This window comes from Sphaeramia orbicularis, chromosome 19, assembly GCF_902148855.1.
Source record: "Sphaeramia orbicularis chromosome 19, fSphaOr1.1, whole genome shotgun sequence".
Classification (NCBI taxonomy): domain Eukaryota; kingdom Metazoa; phylum Chordata; class Actinopteri; order Kurtiformes; family Apogonidae; genus Sphaeramia; species Sphaeramia orbicularis.
Window position 1 is genome coordinate 3,603,694 of NC_043975.1, and position 15,695 is coordinate 3,619,388.

Consider the following 15,695-nt stretch of genomic DNA (forward strand, 5'->3'; position numbering starts at 1 on the left):
TTTTGTCTTTTATATATTTTTCATCTTGGGTTTTTGTCTTTTTATGTCATTTTCATCTCGTCATGTCTTTCATTGTCTTCATTTTGCTTTTATTGACTTTTGTCATTTTCATTTTGTTACATCATTTGTACTTGTATTTTACATCATTTTTTATTCTATTTTTGTGTTTTCCAACTGAAACTCTCTCCTTTTCCACATAAATTCCACATACAGCCCACCACCCTGCGTTCATCTGTGTCTCTTCATCTCCGTACCTTCATAAAAGCCTGTTTGGTTGTGAGGTTGGGTCAGCGTGTCCTTACATGGGGAACTGGGATCCCTGGGTGCATTTAGGACAGTGCTGAAGTGGCAGAATGGGTACAGTAAGTTTTCTACCGACACAAACGGGCCTGATGCTCGACACCAGGCTGAATCCGAGCCGGTCTCGGCTCTGAAAAGCCTCTGTGCTGTCGGCGTTGGGGAATTCGATTATCCCGCCTGAGTCCCGACTGTCAGGGAAATGAGAAGCCTGATTTCTTTCACCGGCTTATGTGGTGAAGAAAGACCTTTGTTGAAACGGGATCAGCCGTCGCACAAAAGACCCGCTCCTTAATGGTTTTATCAGTGGCTGCTTTCGGATGTAAAAAACGCCCACAGCAGCTAAACGCAGGATGAACAAAGCCAACCCTGACCCCGACCTGGAAACACACCTGAAGACCTGGAAACACTGTGGAGGAGGACGGGAGGATGGAGGCGTTATGTGGGACACTGCTCTGGTTTTCCACAAACCCTCAGACTTTTCCTGACAACACTGTTTCTCAGAGTTGAACTTCAAGTGTTTGCAGGTATTTGGATCCTAATCATGCAGTTATTTTTACCCATAAGGCCAGTTTTAGACGCAAAAGATGAGGAAATATACAACCAGATCTGCACTGTTTCTTTTAAGATTAAAGCTTTTATCTGTTTATCTGGGGTTTTTGGTTTGTTTTTTCCCTTTTTTTTTCTCTTGCCTATACTTTTTGCTTCCCTGCTGTAATGCTTTTAATGTTTTATGTAAAGCACTCTGAATTGTCTTGTACATGAAATGTGCTGTATAAAAAAAAACAAAAACCAAAAATGCTGGTCTATTAAACTAAATTAAAACTGAAAACACTAATAAGTAACCAATAATAATAATAATAATAATAATTAATTTATTGATATCACACTGTCAATCAAACTGCAACACAACAACAGTAAATTAAAGGGGTGATATTTTGCTTTTTTAAATGGAATTATACATTTTAAAACATTCCCCTGTGGTCTACATTGGTTTTTAAGGATTTTATGGTTTTTAAGACATTTTTCTCAACATGTTTGGTCAAATTTCAGACTTTAGATTCACATAAATAACAGTCCAACAGGCCTCATAATTATTATACATCCACATGCACAAAAACACAATAAATGTATGTATTTTGTGCCGCCACCATTTGTTCTACTACCGGACATCAAGGACAGGATGATTCATCGCAAGTTTGAATACTCAACAATGTATGTGTTTCACCTTTCCAATGTAATAGTTCAAGAAAACTATAATGAAAAATAAGATACAAAAAACAAAAAAAAAAGTAAAAATGTGGGTCATTTAGCAACACTAATCTGTCAGATTGTCTCTAAAATGTCCCGTCAGAGAGATTTCAAATACCGTGTTTTGACCAAGGTTCTAATAGTTTTGGATTTTTCATTCTAGTTTAGTTTTATTTAGTTTTGACTTTTTTTTCTCTAATTCAGTTCGTTTTAATTAGTTTTTAGAGCAGGTTTGCTAGTTTTTATTAGTTTTTGTTATTTTCTAAATGCTTAGTTTTAGTTTAGTTTTAATTTTAGTTTTTTTTTGTCTCTTTTCTCTTCTTCTCTGTCGTCGTATTCAAATAAATCCCAGACAGGACTCTGCTGCTTTCTCCCAACTTTAGTCTCCATGTTTCCAGGTAGAGTGGGGACCAGAAGACGACTGGAAACCACAAGTGACAAGAAGTGACGGACCGTCAAGTGTCATATGGTGCTGCTAGCTAAAACTGCTTGAGCGAAATAAATCGATTTCATATCAATCTGACATTGACAAAGACGAAAACGAAGGGAACTGTATCCAGGATTTTTATACGTTTTAGTTAGTTTTTGTAAACACACAATACAGTTTCAGTTAGTTTTCATTTTTTCTTTTAATTATATGTAGTTTTTATTTATTTCAGTTAACGAAAATGTTTTTTCAATTCTAGTTTTCATCATTTCATTAGTTTTCGTTAACGATAATAACCCTGGTCAGAGAGTGAACTTTAATTAATTGCCATTCCAGCATTTATTTCAATATAAAGTAGCTCATGGTTTGGATAATCCCTTATGGTCCAACTAAAGCAAAATTTATTTAAAAGTAAAAATGTGGGTCATTTAGCAAAACTAATCTGTCAGATTGGCTCTAAAATGTCCCGTCGAAGTGATTTCAAATACCGTGTTTTGACCCGTAAGAAAGTTGTTCTTTTTTTCTAAATCGGTTTTTCACCCTAAACCAAGTCGTCCCCATGTTAGACCTGCAGTGACTCACTACTCCCTCCAGTGGTCACATAAATCCCAGTTTAAATCCAGTTCATATCTGTACAGTCCAATACATCTGCGTCTTTGACTGAACTTCACTGCTCTTTATTCTAAACACTAATGATCATTTTAGGTCTTTTTTTTTTTTAACTATTTGAAAGCAGAAATGCTACATGGAGGTGCTTTAAAGTCCCAGTAGTAGATGTGGGTCCTTGAAGTGTCTGTAATAGTGTGGTGGAATCCTGTGTTGGGTTCATTCCTTCAGTCTGCAAACACAGTCATGAGTCTGTAACGAAGCACAAATGAACACAAACCAGGCTGTTGGCTTTGTGCTGAGACATCAGCAGTCACCAGGAAGCAGCTATTGATCTGCATTCAAAGAGCACTTAGCAGGGAGGAGGACTGCAGGATTAGAGGAGCAGGAGGAGGAGGAGGAGGAGGAGGAGGTGGAAGAGGAGGAGGGGGAGGGAGGGGGAGATGAAAGGAGGGGATGGAGGAGGAGGAGGAGGAGGAAGAGGAGAAGGAAGAGGAGGAGGAGAAAGAGGAGAAGGAGGGGATAGAGGAGGAGGAAGAAGAGGAGGAGGAGGGAGGAGGAGGGAGATGAAAGGAGGGGATGGAGGAGGAGGAGAAGAGGAGGAGGGAAGAAGAGGGAGGAGGGGGAGGAGGGAGATGAAAGGAGGGGAGGAGGAGGAAGAGGAGGAGGAGGAAGAAGAGGAGGAAGAAGCGGGAGGAGGAGGGAGATGAAAGGAGGGGAGGGAGGGAGGAGGTAGAAGATGAAGAGGGGGAGGAAGAGGAAGAAAAGGAGGAGGAGAAAGAGGAGGAGGGAGGGGAGGTATGGGAAGATGAAAGGAGGAGATGGAGGAAGAGGAGAAGGAAGAGGAGAAGGAAGAGGAGGAGGAACAGGAACAGGGGGAGGAGGTGATGGTGTGGACAGTGGACAGAACCCAGAGCTGTAAATGTACGAGTACAGACTGTTGGACATGAAACAAATGAAACAAATGAAACTGATGAAACTGATGAAACCAGCGCTCAAAGGAACCGACACTGGATCCAATCATCAGATCTAATCTAATCTAATCTAATCTAATCTAATCTAATCTAATCTAATCACAGTTTAATTATTTTTCTTTTATATACAATACTACTGCACCTGTTAGTACAAAAGATAGATAGATAGATAGATAGATAGATAGATAGATAGATAGATAGATAGATAGATAGATAGATAGATAGATAGATAGATAGATAGATAGATAGATAGATAGATAGATAGATAGATAGATGACCAGGTGAACAGGTGTGTGTGGTCCTCAGGTGAACAGTGTGTGTGGTCCCCATGTGACCAGCTGAACAGGTGTGTGTGGTCGCTAGGAGAACAGGTGTGTGTGGTCCCCAGGTGAACAGTGTGTGTGGTCCCCATGTGACCAGGTGAACAGGTGTGTGTGGTCCCCAGGTAAACAGGTGTGTGTGGTCCCCAGGTGAACTGGTGTGTGGTCCCCAGGTGTACAGGTGTGTGTGGTCCCCAGGTGAACAGTGTGTGTGGTCCCCATGTGACCAGCTGAACAGGTGTGTGTGGTCCCCAGGTGAATAGGTGTGTTTTGTCCCCAGGTGAACTGGTGTGTGGTCCCCAGGTGTACAGGTGAACTGGTGTGTGTGGTCCCCAGGTGAACAGTGTGTGTGGTCCCCAGGTGTACAGGTGAACAGGTGTGTGTGGTCCTCAGGTGAACAGTGTGTGTGGTCCCCAGGTGTACAGGTGAACAGGTGTGTGTGGTCCACAGGTGAACAGTGTGTGGTCCCCTGATGACCAGGTGAACAGGTGTGTGTGGTCCCCAGGTGAACAGGTAAACAGGTGTGTGTGGTCCCCAGGTGAACAGGTAAACAGGTGTGTGTGGTCCCCAGATGACCAGGTGAACAGGTGTGTGTGGTCAGACCCCTGCAGCTGAACCCATCTGGGGTCTTTTCCTCCTTCAGCTGCAGATCTGGATCGATGCCCGGCCACAGGAAGCCTCACACAGCTCCATGACAACGGTCCAATCAGCTTCTGTCCTGCTGGATGTGGGCGTTCCCCTCCACACTGGACCCCATCAGTCATTTCAAAGCCGCTCAGGCCTGGTCAGCGCGTATCGACAGAACCAAACACAAACAAATGAAGCGCTCACTCTGCCTTTGGTTTTCCACTGCGCAGACGGCTCTGTTATCGGACCGTCCTGACTTCTGTCCACGTCCTGATCATCACAGTTTGATTCTACGACCACAGTTTAATCATAAAATAATACAAATAATAAAAATAAATTCACATCTGACTGTCGTTAATTCTGAAAAACGTCTGGAAAGGTCCCGTTTCCTTCAGCATTTCCTCATCTGTCTACGTTTCCATGTTCAACTGCTGCTTCATTCAACTTTTTATCTCAGTACAAGCTACAGTTCCATCTGTGTTGCCATGGTAACACTATGCTACCGCTGGTATAAACTGCGATAAACTTAAGGAAGATTAGTTTTTTTTATCCTAAGTAAACACTTTCAAACCCTGTTGAAATTTGCTGAAAATGCATCACGACAAAACTCAAACATACTATGCTTTTCTGTGGTGCAGCCTCCTATGCATCTGTGTTGCCATGGTAACGCTACACTACTGCTGGTATAAACCGCGATAAACTTAAGGAAGATTTGTTTCTTTTATGCTAAATAAACACTTTCAAACCCTGTTGGAATTTGCTCGAAATGCATCACGACAAAGCTCAAACATATGATGCTCTTCTGTGGTGTAGCCTCTTAAGCTTCTCTGTTGCCATGGTAACAGTATGCTACCGCTGGTATGAACTGCGATACACTACACAGAAAGATTTAGTTTTTTATGCTAAATAAATCCTTTCAAACCCTGTCTGATTTGCTGAAAATGCTTCACGACAAAGCTGAAACACACAATGCTTTTCTGTGGTGTAGCCTCCTAAGCGTCTATGTTACCATGGTAACGCTATGCTACTGCTAGTATGAACTGCAATAACCTTAACGAAAATTTGTTTTTTTTAATGCTAAATAAACACTTTAAAACCCTGTTAAATTTGCTGAAAATGTGTCACGAAAAAAGATAAAATAAGATAAGATACAATAAGATAAGATACGATAAGATAAGATATTTATCCCACTGGGGGGAAGTTTCACAGCTAACAGCAGCAAAAATACAAAAAGTAAAAGCAGATAAGAAAAACGGTAGGAAAACCACGAACGAGTCAAAAATGAAATAAAAAGATGAAAATAATAAATTTGGTATTTATATAAAAATAGAATTAGAATTAAAATTAAGTATTATTTACATCTTGACATGCAGATCATTGAGCTGTTTAATGCAAAACTAGATTTTTATTTACTCTCTTTGTTAAAACCGTTCTTGTCTTGTAAAACTAAGAGGTTCAATACAAAGTCGTTCATGTTTTTCATTGGCTGCTGTTCACAGGTGGGGTCCTATGGGGGCGGCGAAGGGGCGGGACTTCCGTTTTGTAAGTCCTACTCCTGACCACGCCTACTTAGGACACAGGAAGTGACCGCTGTCCTCCCGTCTGTGTCGTCTTTGTGCACATGTTTGACTCTTTGGCGTGTCTGAACCGTCCGGTCGAGCTCGTATCTGTCGTCGATTTCCACTCATGACACTTTTCCGTTGCTATGGTGCTGGCTTTTGCCGGCGGCGACGGCGTCTTCTGACCGTGCTGGGGATGCGGTGCACGTCCAAATGTTAGTCACTTGCACCTAATGAAGTATTAAATGAAGCGCGGCGCCTTGGCGGGCTGGGTGTAAAGTGTCCGTCACGTCGGGCCCGTCCTCGCGGCGCTGCTCCACTACGCCGCCAAACTACCTCCGCTCGCACACATCCATCATTTCACATGAATTACCGTCAGCGCTTCCAACAACAGTGAGCGCTGACAGCTCTATTACAGCGGCAGCACATTACACACACCGACACATGATTCAGTCTGCGCCGGGACTCCTGGATCACCGCCGACACCGCCGTCGCCACGGAGATACAGCAGCTGTCCTGCATCAGCTGCAGCCGCGACACGCAGACGACCTCCACATTCCCCAGAGGGGATGTTCGGAAAAGTGGCAAAAAAACGCAGAATAAAACTGTTTTACTGGTGTGTCCACCAGGATGGAGCGCCGATAAGGAGCAAATACATGGGACCCAGTTCTGTAATGTATCGCAATATTTCATTTCACAATACTGTATCGATATCAAGAAGTACTGTATCGATATTTTTAGGTATTCAGATTTTGTGGAAGTTAATTTCTGTTTTTTGTTTTTCTTTTTTGTTTATATTTTATTTACTTATTATTATTTAACACTCTTTTATTAAATAATGTTCGTTCTTTTGTTGGGATTGAACTAAAATACTGTTCTGATGTTAGTTCTGAACTAACAGAATACGAACATCTGAACAGGATCTGAAACTGTAACGTCTGTAAAACATAAGTTTGAACACAGGAACATTTTGTGATAGAACATTAGATCCTGTTCTGATCAAATAAAAATGTGTTTAGTATTTGTGCAGATTTCTGCTGTAATTCAATTCTTCAAGAAAATAATCAATATCAAAAAAAAGAAACAAACCAAAAATTGGCTTTTTAACAGTATCGTGATATATTGTATCGTGGTCCCAGTATTGTGATTTGTATCGTATTACCAGATTCTTGCCGATACACAGCCGTAGTGGGGGTGCGGTCCGTAAACAATGTCACATAATACCATGAAAACAAAAACGAAACTTAACATGCTTTCAACGTCCCCACTTCCACTCCTCTCTTATACAGCGGATCTTACATGAAATTTTCCCACACACACACACACACACACACACACACCACACACACCCACACACACACCACACACACACAACACACACACACACAAATACTGGACTAAAAAAAAACTGTCCACTGCAAAAAAACATTCCATAAAAATTTTAAACTAGAAAAGGCAGATCAGCCTGCCCCCCCATCACCACCAAAATGTTATAATTTGTTCCTTGTGCCAGTATCAAACATTTCCTGAAAATTTCAACCAAATCCGTCCATAACTTTTTGAGTTATCTTGCTAACAGACAATGTTTCGTACATGCAGTACCACATTTGTCCAGCAGTCACCGCCAAAGCGTTCACAACGTGATTGTAAGACTTTTGTATTAAAAAAAATACTAATATCTCCCAAAGTATTGGTCCTATCAACTTCTCATTTTCACTAGTCTGATCCTGGACCAAAAATACATAAGAATGACAAACTGCAACTGTCAGCTGTACACACACACACACACACACACACACACACACACACACACACACACAGGCCACTTGGCTTTTATAATACAGATATATTGTGAAGTTTTTTCTTTATAAAAACAAGCGTCTACAATCCAACTCCATGGGTTTTACTGGTGAATCCATGTTGTAGAAGATGACGGTGTTTCCATGGTAACTACGGAGCCTCTGAACGTCCAAATGGGTCATATCTGATGAGCATGAAAAGATGAAGAACTGTATTTTACACCAAATATTCACATGTATGGGTCAGACTAGTGGATCAGCAGGTCTTCAACAGTTTAGGTCAGTGGATGGTTCTGGTCTGCAGTGGATGTTTGGGTCTTTAAGGGTTCATTTCTGGTCTGCTGTGTGGTTTTATACTGTTTTGTTTTTTTTTTTGGGGGGGGGGGGTGTATGGACATTAGCTCCATCCATCCGTCAGATCCGGTTTCGTGCAGGAGTTAAAGTGGCGGTGACAGGTTTTGCCAACATGGCAGCGCATCCCGCCACAGGCCGTGGCTCGGCGTGGACCTCCGGCTGAGGCGGCGCCCGGCGGCCTGTTGGGAGCCAGTCTTGACGGGCAGGAACCAGGACCACCTCAAACCCACGTCAAACCCACGTCCTGCTGGGTCCCAGGCTGAAGCCACGTCCATGTCCTCGTACCGACCCTGTGGGACGCCAGGGAAGTCTGCGATGTGTGATCTGAGAGCCACGGCTCCAAAAGACCCCGTTATTACAAGGATTAGATGAACAGTGCTCCTGGGCATGTGTGTGTGTGTGTGGTGTGTGTGTGTGTGTGTGGTGTGTGTGGTTTGCTATGGCGATACCCAGACTTTTTGTCAATGAGCCTGTTTACACCAGGAATGAAAATCCAATAACTGTTATTATTCAGGTAATTGTAATAATCAGATCTGAAGCGTTTACATGCACTTCAGAAATACGATAAACCCTGTCATTATTTGATCTATTTATTTATTTATTTATTTATTTATTTATTTTTATTGGTTTATTTAACAGGGACATTGTACATTAAATCACATTAAAGTAAATGCACCACCTTCGAGTTAAACTAATGTCCATGTTTCATCTACTGTTAAACTGTCACAATAAAAAGATGCTTTTTTTTTTTTTTTTAACCTCCTAAGACCCAGCTTTGGGTTTCACAACCTTATACAAATAAAAAGAAAACCGTCCACCATAAAGGACATTCCGTAAAAATTTTAATAACTTCATCTGAAAAAACTGTTGCATCATGATGTTTCCAATATAGGCACTGATTTAATAAAAAAAAACTTGTACTTTGCTGACATTCTCTGGGTCTGAGGAGGTTAAATATGTATTTAAAATATCTGAATATAGACAAATACAAGACCAGTGATGCAAGACAAACATTTACAATTAATTACACATCAGACAAACTAAGTAAAAAATTGCATTTTAAATTTAAACATATTAAAAAAAAAATAATAATACAACAGAGACATGACTAAAAAATTATTAGACGTAGTTACATCACACTAATACTCTGATTATTATTAGATTTCTGGAATTATCAGATTATGTAAGTGATCATATAAACAGTATAATCTGGTTTTAACAGGTAACAGCTGTAATCTGATTATGAGTAATCTGATTAACACCTGGATTTGTCCCCAGTACTCTGCCGTCTCCCCACATGTATCCAGGTTCATCTGGTGTATTTCACTCTTTTATCTGCACAGGTGGAAAAACCACTGAGTCTTCAGGATTTGGTCGTTATCATTATTTAAATGAAGCATGCAGATCCTGGAGCGCCGTAAAGGGGGGGGTAAACATGACAAATTCATGGGCCCCAGCATTCCCAGGGGGTCCAGTGGATGTAGGTTAGAGGGTGGGAAAATTTGGTGTAAACTCTGGAGTAAAAGAGAGAGGCGTAGAAGCTGGGAGTCGGACATCTGAAAGTGAGTTTCAGTTTTGGTTTTACACCAGTTGCAGTTGTTATGGCATATATGAAACGCACCCCTCAAGCCCCCCCCCCCCCCCCCCCCCCCCCCCACCCGCTCCGACAACACATTTATATTCTGAAGGGCCCACAACGTTTACCTTCTATGGGGTCCACAATTGGTAGCACCCCCCCCCCCCAGTGCAGATCTGTTTGTTTAGTTAGATCAGTGTTTCTCGACAGGGGAGGTAGTTGGGACACTGTCGGGGGGAGTTTGGAATGAGACAGCTGGGGGGAGGGGGGGCGCTGAGGCTGAAAGTGGGGGGGTTAGTCTGTATAAGTATCTATCCAATCCAATTTTATTTATAAAGCACTTTAAAACAACCCCAGTGGACCAAAGTGCTGTACAGAAAAATAAAAGCACAATACAAATGAAAAAAGCATTAAAATAAAATAAATAAATAAAACTAGTTAAAATATAAAAACAGAAACAAAACGTCAACACTGCATGAGTGTTAAAAGGCCAGTAAGTACCATACGTACCCCCACCCTGCTCCTCCACAATAAGGTACACTGAGGCAATAAATTCATCTATACCCCCCCTACCCCCCCCCACCCCACCCCCACCTGGTGTTTGGTGGCAACATCTACTGCATTACCCCGATACCAGTTCTACGTATATAAGCTCCATCAGACCCCCCGCAAGAAAACTTGTTTCGGAGGGGGCATGGACGCGACAAGGAGGACAGTGATGAGGTAAGGTGGTGTTAGCTAAGGAGCGCTATAACACCTCCCCCCAAGTTGCAAAAATGTTGTTTTTTTTGGGGTGGGGTGGGGTGGGGTGGGGGTAGGAGGCTCATGATGACGTAAATGGGCATTTGTTCAAAAAAGGTTGAGATCCACTGAGTTAGATATTTGTTTCTCATTTATTTATCTGTATTTTTTTTAGTAAAGTTCGCATTCCTCTCACCCCCCCCACCCCCCCAACAGCTCTCTGAGGCCCCCTGGTGGGATGCGGATCCCCTGTTTAGAACCCTCAGAAATGCGAAACATGGACCGGTTGATGCGTCCAGTACAAATGCGAATCATTAGGTCACGATGTAGAAAAACCGGGCGAAGTTAGCACGAAATAATCTGAAAATGTTGGCGCAGATATTGTAACTATTTTCAAAAACTAAGCAGATTTGATTCTCATCTGCAAAAAGATGGAGCCCCCGAGTGGCCAAACTGAGCCAAACTGAGCCGCGCTAAGCCAAAGTCAGTGGAAAAGCAGCATTGGTCTCAAAGAAAACTAAAAACACAGCACCAACAGTTCGACACAAACCCAGATAAGAACAGAAGTTAAAGTTAAAGTGTTCAGAGCTCAGATTTAATACATGGATCCATATTATTTATGTTTATGGACTGACATCTGTTCAACTCTGTAACTCTGTAAAACCGTTCACCCTTCACAGAACCAGTCCTCCAGAACAGATCCAATACATCAGCACAAGCCTCAGATCCCAAATGTTAATTACATGCATATAATACATCTGCATTAAATCAATGCTGTTGTGTATTCGTAACTGCAGTACCACATTTGTCCAGCAGTCACCACCAAAGCATTCTGACCATAGCAACGCGATCACAAGTATACTGTATTCCAAAATGACTCATATCTTCCAAAGCACTGGTCCTATCTACTTACTGTTTTCACTAGTCTGTTCATTAACCAAAAATACATAAGTATGACAAAGTACAGCAGTCAGCTGTGTGCACACACACACCACCAACACACACACACACACACACACACACACACACTTGGTTTTATATTATAGATGCTAAAAACGTGCAATAAACCACAGAAACAAAATTTTTAATCATGTGTTGTAAACACAGAAATGTCACAGCTGAATTACTCAAAACTGTAAATATAAAAACAAGAAAAGTACTCAGAGAGCACAGACCTTCCGCCAAGACAGATCTGAACACCCCCCCCCCCCCCCCCCCGATCACCACCCCAACTTAATCATTTCTTCCTTGTGTCAGTATCAACATTTCCTGAAAATTTCATGAAAATCCGTCCATAACTTTTTGAGTTATCTTGCAACAAACAAACAAACAAACAAACAAACAAACAAACAACATGCAAACATGCAAACAAAAAAAAGCAAGTGATCACAAACCTCCTGGTGGAGGGGAAAAAATGCACAAAATCCTTTGATCCATAGAAAACTAACTCTGAGCGTCTGCATGATGTCATTTTGAAGATCAGATTACACATTTTTACAGCCTGTTCCACCGTTAAACAATGATTGAAAAAGTCTGTTACTAAACCCTCTGAACATGTTATCGTCAGTGTTTTTGGTTTCTACATCTTTTACACTGTTTTTGTCTTTTCATTTATGTCGTTTTCATCATTAACACAGTTTTACTCCATTATACAGTTTTCTTCTTGTACCATTTTCCATATTTTTTAATTTGGAAATGAATTCACTTTCTTATTCTTATTCTGTAGTGGTCCAACAAAACCCGACAGTTTCGGTTATGTTCAGACAGCAGGTCGTAGTGCGCATTTCAGATTTTTCTGGTGAAATCCGATTTTTTTTCAGTGCTCGTTCATATTACACATTAAATGCGACTTCTATCAGTTTTCAGTCTGAACTGAATGTGATTCTGAAGTGACCCACATGAACTAAAGAGGTCCTGAAGTGACCCACATGCACTAAAGAGGTCCTGAAGTGACCCACATGCACTAAAGAGGTCCTGAAGTGACCCACATGCACAAAAGAGGTCCTGAAGTGACCCACATGCACAAAAGAGGTCCTGAAGTGACCCACATGCACAAAAGAGGTCCTGAGTGACCCACATGCACTAAAGAGGTCCTGAAGTGACCCACATGCACTAAAGAGGTCCTGAAGTGACCCACATGCACAAAGAGGTCCTGACGGAATACGTGACCACGCAGACACACACTGTGTTTACAGAAGTAACTCTCCTGTCACGTTTGTCGCATTTCAATGACGTAAAGGTCAGATAAATGCGACCTGGCCATTCAGGACTGACGTCGCATTGCAAAACTATTGGATGTGTATCAGATTACGACCACATATGAAAGTGGTCTGGGTCGGATTTGAAAAAAAATCAGATTAGTGCTGTTCAAACTGTCTTTAACAGATTGGATACAGGTCACATATGGATGAAAAAATCGGATTTGGACCACATTTACACGTAGGGTTAGAGTATCTTTTGGTAATTGGATTTTTTTTTTTTTTTTTTTCAGAAACAAAACAAAACTAGTGTTAATTGATTTTCGTTTTCTCTTTCTAATCACAAAAAAAAAAAAGAAAAAAATCTGGAATTCATATGAAATCTGGAGTTCGTAGACATTCGTGGAGGGAGCATGTCTACGATGTCCAGATTTCGTACAAACCCATCATTCGTTAGAATCTTTGTGACCGAGCCATTAGCGCTCTGTCCTTGAAAATGAATAACATCCGGTCTCAGAAAAAAAAAAAATAATAATAATAATAATACAGCTGTTTTTGGTCAGTTTATCCATTTGTATCAGGTAGTAACTTTCTTTTTTTGTTATTCGAAAGAGAAAACGAAAATCAATTTGTTTTTTTTGTTTTTTTTATTATTATTTGGTTTACGTGTTTTGACACAGAAAAAGAAAAACAGCTTGAAATTCAATTTGAATTCTTCTATTTTAAAACAAAAATCAAATTAACCACTAATTTGTCTTTTGTTCTTTAAACAAAATACAGTTACCAACAGACGCAACTGACCCTGGATGTTTTCATTTTTAAGGACAGAACACTAATGACTCGGTCACAAAGATTCTAACTAAACGATGGGTTTGTACGAAATCTGACATCGTAAACATGCTCCACCACGAATGTCTACGAACTCCAGATTTCGACAACATCGGGTCCCAGAAAATGAAGAATACAGCCGTTTTGGTCCGTTTGTCCATTTGTATCAGGTAGTAACTTTATTTTTTGTTTATTCGAAAGAGAAAACAAAAATCAACCTGTTTTTTAAAATTTGGTTTGTATGTTTTGACAGAAAAAGAAAAACACCTTGAAATTCACTTTTAATTCTTCTATTTTAAAGCAAAAGTCAAATTAACACTAATTTTTCAATCCAATTATCAACAGATGCACTGACCCTGTGGTCTGAAGGCAGGCTGAGTCTGGGAACAGCAGAACTGATGGATGGATGATGGAGGATGATGGATGGATGGATGGATGATGGATGCAGACAGTGGTGGGGAGTTGATCTTTCAGTGCTGGGACTTGTTGTTTCATTTGTGCCTCAGATGAATCCACTTCCCTCATCTCCCCTGGTGTGTGTTTGTGCGTGGACTGAACCCACAGTCACTCAGGCTTCTTCTGCTTCTTCTTCTTCTTCTTCTCTTACATAACCTGCGTCTCAAACCTATATGTTCTGTGGACTTCTGTTCCTCCCCCTCCGAGAAAAAAAAAACTTAGATGCAGTAAATTCACGTGTCACATGTGACTGTCCGTGAACGCAACAGCTCCACATCCTGCGTGACTCTGTGACACGGGATGAACCCACGCAACACAGCAGGACCGTGGACCGCGGAGTGGGCCGGCGGGAGCTGCGGCACCGCACCGCACCGCACTGCGCCCCGCACCCAACAAACACACACCAACGGCGCGCAGACGCACAACGGCACCGACTACACACAGTCTGCTCAACTCTTCAGCTCCGTGACACAATGACACGCGTGAAAACACACACACACACACACACACACACACACACAACACACTCACACACACACACACACCCCGCAGCGGCTTTGCGCGTTTTTGCAGCGTGACACCGGGTTTTTACGCATCGGTCAGTGGGGTGGCCGGTTGTCCGGCACGCGGAGGGTGGGGGGGGCGGTGGGGTGGGGGTGGGAGTGGTGGGTGTCATCCCTAATGCGGTAAATTCCCTGCCCACCACCGCACGCACAGACACGCAACACACACACACGGAGCACACAACACACGGACACACGCATAGGATGGAGCGGAAAGACGCGGCGGCACCACCCCACGCGTGGGGGGGTGGGGGGGGGACTTACGGTCCGCAGGAACTGGATCTCATCCTCGCCCTCTCCTCCTTCAGCCATGGTGACCGTTCCTGCACGAGCTGCTTTCTACCGGAGCGGTGCGTTGACTCCAGCCCCGGTGCGCGTGTGCGCGAGAGCGCGGTGTCCGTGCGCGTGTCCGTGTGTGTCGGAGACGGAGAGGGGAAACGCGCAGCAGAAGCGGCCATCTGATTGGAGCGAGGCGTTTTCAAGGAGGGAGGAGCTGCACAGGTGTTATTCCGCCCCCGGACTGACGGGCGGCCGTGGGCCCCCCCTCCCGGCCGGACCGGGGTCAGCACCGGGTCCAGGAGCGGGTCTGATGAGGACCGAGGACCGGGATCAGATCCAGGTCCAGGTCCAGGTCCGGAACACTGAGATCCAGGAACAATGATACGATTATCAGCAGCAGATCATACCACAACCCCCCCCACACCACACACACACACCACACACACACACACCCAAAAGAAATAAATAATTGAAATAAAAATAGAAGTAAATGAAGTCAGAATATCACCCCCCAAAATAAATGAATAAAATAAATAATAAAAATAATACATTTAAAAATAGAAATGAATAAATACATAAAGTCAGAATATCACCCCCCCCCCCCCCCCAAAAAAAAAGAAATAAATAAATTAAAAAAATTTTAAATAAATAACAATAGATAACTAAAATCAGATATTACCCCCCAAAAAATAAATAAATAAATAATAATAAATAAATTTTAAAAATAGAAATAATATATAGTTCGGAATGTCAACCCCCCCCCCAAAAACACTAAGTTTTTTAAAATGAAATAAAAACATAAATAAATAAAGTCAGCATACCCCCCAAAATAATAAATAA

The 15,695-nt window shown here is 42.1% G+C and overlaps 1 pseudogene; it reads right to left on the reverse strand.

Moving 5' to 3' along the window:
* LOC115410430 (ryanodine receptor 2-like) overlaps positions 1–14,908 on the reverse strand; it is a 244,401-nt pseudogene extending 229,493 nt beyond the window's left edge.
* Between the last annotated feature and the right edge of the window lie 787 nt (positions 14,909–15,695).